Source organism: Saccostrea cucullata, unplaced genomic scaffold (assembly GCF_032062105.1).
Source record: "Saccostrea cucullata isolate Sc308-1 unplaced genomic scaffold, CSIRO_AGI_Scuc_v1 ctg9141, whole genome shotgun sequence".
Lineage (NCBI taxonomy): Eukaryota > Metazoa > Mollusca > Bivalvia > Ostreida > Ostreidae > Saccostrea > Saccostrea cuccullata.
In genome coordinates, this window is record NW_026924926.1 from 9,746 (window position 1) to 23,561 (window position 13,816).

A 13,816-nucleotide genomic window follows, 5' to 3' on the forward strand; every position below is an offset into this window, starting at 1 on the left:
TACATTTGATATCCACTGGCGCAGAGACGTCGCAAAGGACATATGGATTGGTTAAGACGTATGCCCTTAGAATTTGAACGCGACTTCAATGACATCAACTTAACTTTTCAATTTGGAACATATAGGACACAACACACACTAAATCACTTTTAAAAAATAAGGTTTAAACTGAAAACTTAGATTATCATGATTTCAATGTTTTATCTGTATTTTTTTATTGAGTTTATATCGGTCGCACCTGCTGTTACGGCCACCCTAAATCAGCGGCCACTCCCCTAAGTGGCCAGTATCAATCTGCCCATTCATTTTTTCACTATATTTTAACTCATTTAAGCGGCCACCTTTCCAATGTGGCCAGCGGCCAGTGCTTTTAGGTCCAATGCGCTCAACATGACTGTTTTCAGCCACCATTTTGTCTGTTTTGTCACATGACTTCAGTCTGACATGTGATCACGTATCCTCATATGAAGCCAAACATGATCAGCTGATAATGAGTTAAATCAGTTAATGACCAATAATTAGAGGTTTAAGGTCAAGATCTAGTAAATAGAAGTGCCTACATATTTTTCAAATTTAAGAAATTAATTCTTTTAATAATGCTTCATGACATTAGCCTGGTCAATATAGGTGTTTCGGGGCATAATTTGTAGAAAAACAAGATGAATTTAACTGTTATTTTCAATGAAAAATTAAGAAAACCAGTATTGAAAATGGGAGTTTTTTCTATATCAGACAAAGAAAATGTATCCAGATAGCCTACAGTCTTTCAGAAAACGGTTATTTGTATGTTCTTAGTCTCTACTTTCAAATAATGTTAAATTTAAGATAGGTATCGGGACTACTTTTCATGTGATTTCAAATTGAATTCTATGAAAATTCTTTATTTTCAACATAATTCTAGTAGAGCCGTAAAGTATGGGAAAAAGAAAGTTGAAAGTGATTATGACGTCATAATGGATCAAGCACCAAAACGTTAGTCTCAAGACATTTACTAGATCTTGACCTTAATTTGAATTCCGTCAGGATTTAATGATTTAACAAATATGATTAAATGATTTATTGTTAACAGATGTTTTTGGTGTTCTTTATATACGAGGGGTTATCAAAAAGTTCGTGGACTGATGCTATAAAAAGAATATTATGTAGACTTAGCATACGAAATTTTTAAGGAACATAAAACAACAAAAAATAAAGAAATGTTGAAAATTTTAGCTTGATACGTTCATTATTTCCCAAGTTATTATAAAATAAAAAAAAACGTCGCCATTACGTTATCAATGTCTGCTTCTTCTATGGGCGCAGACATTTTGGACACCCAAAGTTGTGCGGAGGAGAAAATGCTAGCTGGCGCGTGATTGGTCAATAAGAGAAAAGACTTGTTATGTATTTGACAAGTGAAATAAAGTTGATAAAAATCTCATATCAAGACTTGGGTTTCTTTGAGGTATATAGGAGTTACAGGTAAAAATTTGAAGGGAGGGATGCACTTTGGTTAGAGATTTTCATTTGGTGTCAAACGCACCTAGTTGTAAACAAATGGAAATTGAAAGTAAAAGTGCAACGGCACGGTATATTTTTTCTGGCATTTTTTGTTTTCCAATATCTCGAACTTTCACGACAAAAAGGTCATTTGCCCGAAATTCAATACATGTATCAGTGAGAGGGGCTAAAGTTTGTATGGAAGTCTATGGGAAAACATTTGGTGGTGTTTGTCCTATAGAATAGGTATGATTTCATGAATAAAAATTGATTACAGCCAAAAAATCAGTCAGTTCCTATTTTTTTGTTAGTTTTGAGTATTTGTTTAAAAATTAGAGGGTTTGGGTAAATTGAGGCTCACAGTGGGGACTGCACATAGTGAAAAAATGCCAAATTTTTGCCCTAGCTCTCATATTTTCAATAAATGTTCATGTAAATAATTTTAAATAAATATTTATACCGAAATTTACTGTGAATATTGTAAATAATACAATATCAATATTTATGGGCATCATCAATACACAAAACATATGAATATCCCCCTCGCAGTTTGAGAAATGCATTTAAATCCATGTGTTTTTTTGAGTGTAGACATTGGAACAGATTGAGTAATCCTCTTTCAAATTTGTGTTAATCAGAGTTGATTGAATAATTTATAACAAAATTTGACTGCTGTTAACTAATTAGGTTACTTTGTTTTTACATAAGGGGCATAATCCAGCAGAAAAGCCAGTTTTAGTCATGTAATCAGTGCTGGCTTGAAATAAAAGTTATACTTTTGGTGAAACTTAGAGATTACTTGTAGGAAATTTAATTGAAATTACAGTACAATATATTTTTACAGATAATACATTGAAAATGCAATAAATATGCAAAATTATAACTGAAAAAAATATGAAAAAGGTGTCTGAATATCCCTCCTCCTTGCCATATCCATCTTGATATTCTGCTGAAAAAGGGGGGGGGGTAATTTTGTGCTCTAATCATGCTGAAAAATGAAGGAATTTTGTTTTAAATTTGGTTTATTTGAATAACAAGAGTCATGTTTATCTGCAGTTATTTTTTTTCAATTTCTTTGATATTTTTTGAAATAATTATCTGAGTAAATTCTATTTCAACATGATTATTTTAAAGGTATTACATCACAAATGCTTAAAAAAATTCAAAAGATGGTGTAAATAATAAAAAATTATTATATAAGCTACTAGATGCATTTATCAGTATGTTTTAATAAAATAAAATGTATTTCAGCAATGCATTATCAAGAAGGAAGAGATTAATGAACCCTACCCTCTTACAATGAACAACACATGGACACTCTCGGGATGATCCGTTTGCTTTCATTAAGAGTTCCAAGGTATGATTTTCTTAGAAAATCTAGTTAATCTCTTAATATTTAAGTTATTTAGAACTTTTTATAGATTATCAGAAAATAAATTTCCTCAGAACTGCATTTATTTAAACACTTTGCGTACAATTGAGCACTGTATTCAGTCAGACAATATGATTTATCTGCCCTTGGCATTTAATCAATTTATTAATTATGTCAATAATAAGAAATGATATGCAAATAAATATATTTGCCTTTTATGAGAATATACATATTTAACATCAATTACATGAAATGTTCATGAAAATTGGCTAAAATGTAGGTCACCCCCCTTCAAAATTACAAAATTTTCAGTGGGGATGTATTTGATTCTCTGATGCCATCAACCCACTGCTGATAGAATTTGTTTTAATCTTATGTACATTTGAACTAGATATAATTCTCTTTCTTTCCATTGATTATTTTATCTACATTAGTTTTCACTCTTTCCATAACCCAGCTTTTTCTTACAAAAACCTGCTGATTTTCTTCATTTTTCATTAATAACGGGTACCTGCTACCCTGAATGATTAACATGATCTACCTTGAGAAATTATTAGAGATAATAAGAAAAACAAGCAAAACATATGCTAGATTAATCATTTTATTTTAAAAGTTTGAAAGAAAAATAGAAAAATGCTTCAATTTATAGACATCTTTTCTGTTTCACAGATGTTGGTCTGATTGACTGGGGTGTGAAATGTAACAGCCAATGGTGTACTTAAGCTAAGACTGTCAGTCCCAATATTCAAGAGGTGAGATAAGCAATGGATATGTGTTCTAAATTTACTAAATTGACCACTTTTTATAAATGTTTCTTTTACTCTATAGGAAAAACCCCTACATAAACAAATACATGGGCGCAGACATTTTGGACACCCAAAGTTGTGCGGAGGAGAAAATGCTAGCTGGCGCGTGATTGGTCAATAATAAGAGAAAAGACTTGTTATGTATTTGACAAGTGAAATAAAGTTGATAAAAATCTCATATCAAGACTTGGGTTTCTTTGAGGTATATAGGAGTTACAGGTAAAAATTTGAAGGGAGGAATGCACTTTGGTTAGAGATTTTCATTTGGTGTCAAACGCACCTAGTTGTAAACAAATGGAAATTGAAAGTAAAAGTGCAACGGCACGGTATATTTTTTCTGGCATTTTTTGTTTTCCAATATCTCGAACTTTCACGACAAAAAGGTCATTTGCCCGAAATTCAATACATGTATCAGTGAGAGGGGCTAAAGTTTGTATGGAAGTCTATGGGAAAACATTTGGTGGTGTTTGTCCTATAGAATAGGTATGATTTCATGGATAAAAATTGATTACAGCCAAAAAATCAATCAGTTCCTATAATTTTGGCATTGGGATTATATTTTAGTTAGTTTTGAGTATTTGTTTAAAAATTAGAGGGTTTGGGTAAATTGAGGCTCACAATGGGGACTGCACATAGTGAAAAAATACCAAAATTTTTGCCCTAGCTCTCATATTTTCAATAAATGTTCATGTAAATAATTTTAAATAAATATTTATACCGAAATTTACTGTGAATATTGTAAATAATACAATATCAATATTTATGGGCATCATCAATACACAAAACATATGAATATCCCCCTCGCAGTTTGAGAAATTCATTTAAATACATGTGTTTTTTGAGTGTAGACATTGGAACAGATTGAGTAATCCTCTTTCAAATTTGTGTTAATCAGAGTTGATTGAATAATTTATAACAAAATTTGACTGCTTTTAACTAATTAGGTTACTTTGTTTTTACATAAGGGGCATAATCCAGCAGAAAAGCCAGTTTTAGTCATGTAATCAGTGCTGGCTTGAAATAAAAGTTATACTTTTGGTGAAACTTAGAGATTACTTGTAGGAAATTTAATTGAAATTACAGTACAATATATTTTTACAGAAAATACATTGAAAATGCAATAAATATGCAAAATTATAACTGAAAAAAATATGAAAAAGGTGTCTGAATATCCCTCCTCCTTGCCATATCCATCTTGATATTCTGCTGAAAAAGGGGGGGGGGGTAATTTTGTGCTCTAATCATGCTGAAAAATGAAGGAATTTTGTTTTAAATTTGGTTTATTTGAATAACAAGAGTCATGTTTATCTGCAGTTATTTTTTTTCAATTTCTTTGATATTTTTTAAAATAATTATCTGAGTAAATTCTATTTCAACATGATTATTTTAAAGGTATTACATCACAAATGCTTAAAAAAATTCAAAAGATGGTGTAAATAATAAAAAATTATTATATAAGCTACTAGATGCATTTATCAGTATGTTTTAATAAAATAAAATGTATTTCAGCAATGCATTATCAAGAAGGAAGAGATTAATGAACCCTACCCTCTTACAATGAACAACACATGGACACTCTCGGGATGATCCCTTTGCTTTCATTAAGAGTTCCAAGGTATGGTTTTCTAGAAAATCTAGTTAATCTCTTAATATTTAAGTTATTTAGAACTTTTTATAGATTATCAGAAAATAAATTTCCTCAGAACTGCAGTTATTTAAACACTTTGCGTACAATTGAGCACTGTATTCAGTCAGACAATATGATTTATCTGCCCTTGGCATTTAATCAATTTATTAATTATGTCAATAATAAGAAATGATATGCAAATAAATATATTTGCCTTTTATGAGAATATACATATTTAACATCAATTACATGAAATGTTCATGAAAATTGGCTAAAATGTAGGTCACCCCCCTTCAAAATTACAAAATTTTCAGTGGGGATGTATTTGATTCTCTGATGCCAGCAACCCACTGCTGATAGAATTTGTTTTAATCTTATGTACATTTGAACTAGATATAATTCTCTTTCTTTCCATTGATTATTTTATCTACATTAGTTTTCACTCTTTCCATAACCCAGCTTTTTCTTACAAAAACCTGCTGATTTTCTTCATTTTTCATTAATAACGGGTACCTGCTACCCTGAATGATTAACATGATCTACCTTGAGAAATTATTAGAGATAATAAGAAAAACAAGCAAAACATATGCTAGATTAATCATTTTATTTTAAAAGTTTGAAAGAAAAATAGAAAAATGCTTCAATTTATAGACATCTTTTCTGTTTCACAGATGTTGGTCTGATTGACTGGGGTGTGAAATGTAACAGCCAATGGTGTACTTAAGCTAAGACTGTCAGTCCCAATATTCAAGAGGTGAGATAAGCAATGGATATGTGTTCTAAATTTACTAAATTGACCACTTTTTATAAATGTTTCTTTTACTCTATAGGAAAAACCCCTACATAAACAAATACATGGGCGCAGACATTTTGGACACCCAAAGTTGTGCGGAGGAGAAAATGCTAGCTGGCGCGTGATTGGTCAATAAGAGAAAAGACTTGTTATGTATTTGACAAGTGAAATAAAGTTGATAAAAATCTCATATCAAGACTTGGGATTCTTTGAGGTATATAGGAGTTACAGGTAAAAATTTGAAGGGAGGAATGCACTTTGGTTAGAGATTTTCATTTGGTGTCAAACGCACCTAGTTGTAAACAAATGGAAATTGAAAGTAAAAGTGCAACGGCACGGTATATTTTTTCTGGCATTTTTTGTTTTCCAATATCTCGAACTTTCACGACAAAAAGGTCATTTGCCCGAAATTCAATACATGTATCAGTGAGAGGGGCTAAAGTTTGTATGGAAGTCTATGGGAAAACATTTGGTGGTGTTTGTCCTATAGAATAGGTATGATTTCATGGATAAAAATTGATTACAGCCAAAAAATCAGTCAGTTCCTATAATTTTGGCATTGGGATTATATTTTAGTTAGTTTTGAGTATTTGTTTAAAAATTAGAGGGTTTGGGTAAATTGAGGCTCACAATGGGGACTGCACATAGTGAAAAAATGCCAAATTTTTGCCCTAGCTCTCATATTTTCAATAAATGTTCATGTAAATAATTTTAAATAAATATAAATATTTATACCGAAATTTACTGTGAATATTGTAAATAATACAATATCAATATTTATGGGCATCATCAATACACAAAACATATGAATATCCCCCTCGCAGTTTGAGAAATGCATTTAAATCCATGTGTTTTTTTGAGTGTAGACATTGGAACAGATTGAGTAATCCTCTTTCAAATTTGTGTTAATCAGAGTTGATTGAATAATTTATAACAAAATTTGACTGCTTTTAACTAATTAGGTTACTTTGTTTTTACATAAGGGGCATAATCCAGCAGAAAAGCCAGTTTTAGTCATGTAATCAGTGCTGGCTTGAAATAAAAGTTATACTTTTGGTGAAACTTAGAGATTACTTGTAGGAAATTTAATTGAAATTACAGTACAATATATTTTTACAGATAATACATTGAAAATGCAATAAATATGCAAAATTATAACTGAAAAAAATATGAAAAAGGTGTCTGAATATCCCTCCTCCTTGCCATATCCATCTTGATATTCTGCTGAAAAGGGGGGGGGGGTAATTTTGTGCTCTAATCATGCTGAAAAATGAAGGAATTTTGTTTAAATTTGGTTTATTTGAATAACAAGAGTCATGTTTATCTGCAGTTATTTTTTTTCAATTTCTTTGATATTTTTTAAAATAATTATCTGAGTAAATTCTATTTCAACATGATTATTTTAAAGGTATTACATCACAAATGCTTAAAAAAATTCAAAAGATGGTGTAAATAATAAAAAATTATTATATAAGCTACTAGATGCATTTATCAGTATGTTTTAATAAAATAAAATGTATTTCAGCAATGCATTATCAAGAAGGAAGAGATTAATGAACCCTACCCTCTTACAATGAACAACACATGGACACTCTCGGGATGATCCCTTTGCTTTCATTAAGAGTTCCAAGGTATGGTTTTCTTAGAAAATCTAGTTAATCTCTTAATATTTAAGTTATTTAGAACTTTTTATAGATTATCAGAAAATAAATTTCCTCAGAACTGCAGTTATTTAAACACTTTGCGTACAATTGAGCACTGTATTCAGTCAGACAATATGATTTATCTGCCCTTGGCATTTAATCAATTTATTAATTATGTCAATAATAAGAAATGATATGCAAATAAATATATTTGCCTTTTATGAGAATATACATATTTAACATCAATTACATGAAATGTTCATGAAAATTGGCTAAAATGTAGGTCACCCCCCTTCAAAATTACAAAATTTTCAGTGGGGATGTATTTGATTCTCTGATGCCATCAACCCACTGCTGATAGAATTTGTTTTAATCTTATGTACATTTGAACTAGATATAATTCTCTTTCTTTCCATTGATTATTTTATCTACATTAGTTTTCACTCTTTCCATAACCCAGCTTTTTCTTACAAAAACCTGCTGATTTTCTTCATTTTTCATTAATAACGGGTACCTGCTACCCTGAATGATTAACATGATCTACCTTGAGAAATTATTAGAGATAATAAGAAAAACAAGCAAAACATATGCTAGATTAATCATTTTATTTTAAAAGTTTGAAAGAAAAATAGAAAAATGCTTCAATTTATAGACATCTTTTCTGTTTCACAGATGTTGGTCTGATTGACTGGGGTGTGAAATGTAACAGCCAATGGTGTACTTAAGCTAAGACTGTCAGTCCCAATATTCAAGAGGTGAGATAAGCAATGGATATGTGTTCTAAATTTACTAAATTGACCACTTTTTATAAATGTTTCTTTTACTCTATAGGAAAAACCCCTACATAAACAAATACATGGGCGCAGACATTTTGGACACCCAAAGTTGTGCGGAGGAGAAAATGCTAGCTGGCGCGTGATTGGTCAATAAGAGAAAAGACTTGTTATGTATTTGACAAGTGAAATAAAGTTGATAAAAATCTCATATCAAGACTTGGGTTTCTTTGAGGTATATAGGAGTTACAGGTAAAAATTTGAAGGGAGGAATGCACTTTGGTTAGAGATTTCATTTGGTGTCAAACGCACCTAGTTGTAAACAAATGGAAATTGAAAGTAAAAGTGCAACGGCACGGTATATTTTTTCTGGCATTTTTTGTTTTCCAATATCTCGAACTTTCACGACAAAAAGGTCATTTGCCCGAAATTCAATACATGTATCAGTGAGAGGGGCTAAAGTTTGTATGGAAGTCTATGGGAAAACATTTGGTGGTGTTTGTCCTATAGAATAGGTATGATTTCATGGATAAAAATTGATTACAGCCAAAAAATCAGTCAGTTCCTATAATTTTGGCATTGGGATTATATTTTAGTTAGTTTTGAGTATTTGTTTAAAAATTAGAGGGTTTGGGTAAATTGAGGCTCACAATGGGGACTGCACATAGTGAAAAAATGCCAAAATTTTTGCCCTAGCTCTCATATTTTCAATAAATGTTCATGTAAATAATTTTAAATAAATATTTATACCGAAATTTACTGTGAATATTGTAAATAATACAATATCAATATTTATGGGCATCATCAATACACAAAACATATGAATATCCCCCTCGCAGTTTGAGAAATGCATTTAAATCCATGTGTTTTTTTGAGTGTAGACATTGGAACAGATTGAGTAATCCTCTTTCAAATTTGTGTTAATCAGAGTTGATTGAATAATTTATAACAAAATTTGACTGCTTTTAACTAATTAGGTTACTTTGTTTTTACATAAGGGGCATAATCCAGCAGAAAAGCCAGTTTTAGTCATGTAATCAGTGCTGGCTTGAAATAAAAGTTATACTTTTGGTGAAACTTAGAGATTACTTGTAGGAAATTTAATTGAAATTACAGTACAATATATTTTTACAGATAATACATTGAAAATGCAATAAATATGCAAAATTATAACTGAAAAAAATATGAAAAAGGTGTCTGAATATCCCTCCTCCTTGCCATATCCATCTTGATATTCTGCTGAAAAAGGGGGGGGGGGGGGTAATTTTGTGCTCTAATCATGCTGAAAAATGAAGGAATTTTGTTTAAATTTGGTTTATTTGAATAACAAGAGTCATGTTTATCTGCAGTTATTTTTTTTCAATTTCTTTGATATTTTTTAAAATAATTATCTGAGTAAATTCTATTTTAACATGATTATTTTAAAGGTATTACATCACAAATGCTTAAAAAAATTCAAAAGATGGTGTAAATAATAAAAAATTATTATATAAGCTACTAGATGCATTTATCAGTATGTTTTAATAAAATAAAATGTATTTCAGCAATGCATTATCAAGAAGGAAGAGATTAATGAACCCTACCCTCTTACAATGAACAACACATGGACACTCTCGGGATGATCCCTTTGCTTTCATTAAGAGTTCCAAGGTATGATTTTCTTAGAAAATCTAGTTAATCTCTTAATATTTAAGTTATTTAGAACTTTTTATAGATTATCAGAAAATAAATTTCCTCAGAACTGCATTTATTTAAACACTTTGCGTACAATTGAGCACTGTATTCAGTCAGATCCAGTTTGAATATGATTTATCTGCCCTTGGCATTTAATCAATTTATTAATTATGTCAATAATAAGAAATGATATGCAAATAAATATATTTGCCTTTTATGAGAATATACATATTTAACATCAATTACATGAAATGTTCATGAAAATTGGCTAAAATGTAGGTCACCCCCCTTCAAAATTACAAAATTTTCAGTGGGGATGTATTTGATTCTCTGATGCCATCAACCCACTGCTGATAGAATTTGTTTTAATCTTATGTACATTTGAACTAGATATAATTCTCTTTCTTTCCATTGATTATTTTATCTACATTAGTTTTCACTCTTTCCATAACCCAGCTTTTTCTTACAAAAACCTGCTGATTTTCTTCATTTTTCATTAATAACGGGTACCTGCTACCCTGAATGATTAACATGATCTACCTTGAGAAATTATTAGAGATAATAAGAAAAACAAGCAAAACATATGCTAGATTAATCATTTTATTTTAAAAGTTTGAAAGAAAAATAGAAAAATATTTCAATTCATAGACATCTTTTCTGTTTCACAGATATTGGTCTGATTGACTGGGGTGTGAAATGTAACAGCCAATGGTGTACTTAAGCTAAGACTGTCAGTCCCAATATTCAAGAGGTGAGATAAGCAATGGATATGTGTTCTAAATTTACTAAATTGACCACTTTTTATAAATGTTTCTTTTACTCTATAGGAAAAACCCCTACATAAACAAATACATGGGCGCAGACATTTTGGACACCCAAAGTTGTGCGGAGGAGAAAATGCTAGCTGGCGCGTGATTGGTCAATAAGAGAAAAGACTTGTTATGTATTTGACAAGTGAAATAAAGTTGATAAAAATCTCATATCAAGACTTGGGTTTCTTTGAGGTATATAGGAGTTACAGGTAAAAATTTGAAGGGAGGAATGCACTTTGGTTAGAGATTTTCATTTGGTGTCAAACGCACCTAGTTGTAAACAAATGGAAATTGAAAGTAAAAGTGCAACGGCACATATATTTTTTCTGGCATTTTTTGTTTTCCAATATCTCGAACTTTCACGACAAAAAGGTCATTTGCCCGAAATTCAATACATGTATCAGTGAGAGGGGCTAAAGTTTGTATGGAAGTCTATGGGAAAACATTTGGTGGTGTTTGTCCTATAGAATAGGTATGATTTCATGGATAAAAATTGATTAGAGCCAAAACATCAATCAGTTCCTATTTTTTTGGCATTGAGATTATATTTTAGTTAGTTTTGACTATTTGTTTAAAAATTAGAGGGTTTGGGTAAATTGAGGCTCACAATGGGGACTGCACATAGTGAAAAAATACCAAAATTTTTGCCCTAGCTCTCATATTTTCAATAAATGTTCATGTAAATAATTTTAAATAAATATTTATACCGAAATTTACTGTGAATATTGTAAATAATACAATATCAATATTTATGGGCATCATCAATACACAAAACATATGAATATCCCCCTCGCAGTTTGAGAAATTCATTTAATACACAAAACATATGAATATCCCCCTCGTCCATGTGTTTTTTTGAGTGTAGACATTGGAACAGATTGAGTAATCCTCTTTCAAATTTGTGTTAATCAGAGTTGATTGAATAATTTATAACAAAATTTGACTGCTTTTAACTAATTAGGTTACTTTGTTTTTACATAAGGGGCATAATCCAGCAGAAAAGCCAGTTTTAGTCATGTAATCAGTGCTGGCTTGAAATAAAAGTTATACTTTTGGTGAAACTTAGAGATTACTTGTAGGAAATTTAATTGAAATTACAGTACAATATATTTTTGCAGAAAATACATTGAAAATGCAATAAATATGCAAAATTATAACTGAAAAAAATATGAAAAAGGTGTCTGAATATCCCTCCTCATTGCCATATCCATCTTGATATTCTGCTGAAAAGGGGGGGGGGGTAATTTTGTGCTCTAATCATGCTGAAAAATGAAGGAATTTTGTTTAAATTTGGTTTATTTGAATAACAAGAGTCATGTTTATCTGCAGTTATTTTTTTTCAATTTCTTTGATATTTTTTAAAATAATTATCTGAGTAAATTCTATTTCAACATGATTATTTTAAAGGTATTACATCACAAATGCTTAAAAAAATTCAAAAGATGGTGTAAATAATAAAAAATTATTATATAAGCTACTAGATGCATTTATCAGTATGTTTTAATAAAATAAAATGTATTTCAGCAATGCATTATCAAGAAGGAAGAGATTAATGAACCCTACCCTCTTACAATGAACAACACATGGACACTCTCGGGATGATCCCTTTGCTTTCATTAAGAGTTCCAAGGTATGATTTTCTTAGAAAATCTAGTTAATCTCTTAATATTTAAGTTATTTAGAACTTTTTATAGATTATCAGAAAATAAATTTCCTCAGAACTGCATTTATTTAAACACTTTGCGTACAATTGAGCACTGTATTCAGTCAGACAATATGATTTATCTGCCCTTGGCATTTAATCAATTTATTAATTATGTCAATAATAAGAAATGATATGCAAATAAATATATTTGCCTTTTATGAGAATATACATATTTAACATCAATTACATGAAATGTTCATGAAAATTGGCTAAAATGTAGGTCACCCCCCTTCAAAATTACAAAATTTTCAGTGGGGATGTATTTGATTCTCTGATGCCAGCAACCCACTGCTGATAGAATTTGTTTTAATCTTATGTACATTTGAACTAGATATAATTCTCTTTCTTTCCATTGATTATTTTATCTACATTAGTTTTCACTCTTTCCATAACCCAGCTTTTTCTTACAAAAACCTGCTGATTTTCTTCATTTTTCATTAATAACGGGTACCTGCTACCCTGAATGATTAACATGATCTACCTTGAGAAATTATTAGAGATAATAAGAAAAACAAGCAAAACATATGCTAGATTAATCATTTTATTTTAAAAGTTTGAAAGAAAAATAGAAAAATGCTTCAATTTATAGACATCTTTTCTGTTTCACAGATGTTGGTCTGATTGACTGGGGTGTGAAATGTAACAGCCAATGGTGTACTTAAGCTAAGACTGTCAGTCCCAATATTCAAGAGGTGAGATAAGCAATGGATATGTGTTCTAAATTTACTAAATTGACCACTTTTTATAAATGTTTCTTTTACTCTATAGGAAAAACCCCTACATAAACAAATACATGGGCGCAGACATTTTGGACACCCAAAGTTGTGCGGAGGAGAAAATGCTAGCTGGCGCGTGATTGGTCAATAAGAGAAAAGACTTGTTATGTATTTGACAAGTGAAATAAAGTTGATAAAAATCTCATATCAAGACTTGGGTTTCTTTGAGGTATATAGGAGTTACAGGTAAAAATTTGAAGGGAGGAATGCACTTTGGTTAGAGATTTTCATTTGGTGTCAAACGCACCTAGTTGTAAACAAATGGAAATTGAAAGTAAAAGTGCAACGGCACGGTATATTTTTTCTGGCATTTTTTGTTTTCCAATATCTCGAACTTTCACGACAAAAAGGTCATT

At 30.5% G+C, this 13,816-nt stretch overlaps 1 long non-coding RNA gene across 11 annotated transcripts; it reads left to right on the forward strand.

Annotated features, from left to right (window-relative positions):
- Positions 1-1,301: 1,301 nt before the first annotated feature.
- Positions 1,302-13,605, forward strand: LOC134267614 (uncharacterized). Of its 11 annotated transcripts, none has more exons than XR_009992199.1 (12): positions 1,302-1,725; positions 2,731-2,836; positions 3,521-3,603; positions 5,167-5,272; positions 5,956-6,038; positions 6,115-6,572; positions 7,603-7,708; positions 8,393-8,745; positions 10,038-10,143; positions 10,836-11,188; positions 12,504-12,609; positions 13,294-13,605. It is a non-coding gene; the product is annotated as an uncharacterized LOC134267614 (long non-coding RNA). The 11 variants fall into 11 exon arrangements; XR_009992197.1 differs by lacking the exon at positions 6,115-6,572 and having other exon boundaries at positions 13,294-13,376; positions 13,453-13,605; XR_009992195.1 differs by lacking the exon at positions 6,115-6,572 and having other exon boundaries at positions 10,836-10,918; positions 10,995-11,188.
- Positions 13,606-13,816: the final 211 nt, after the last annotated feature.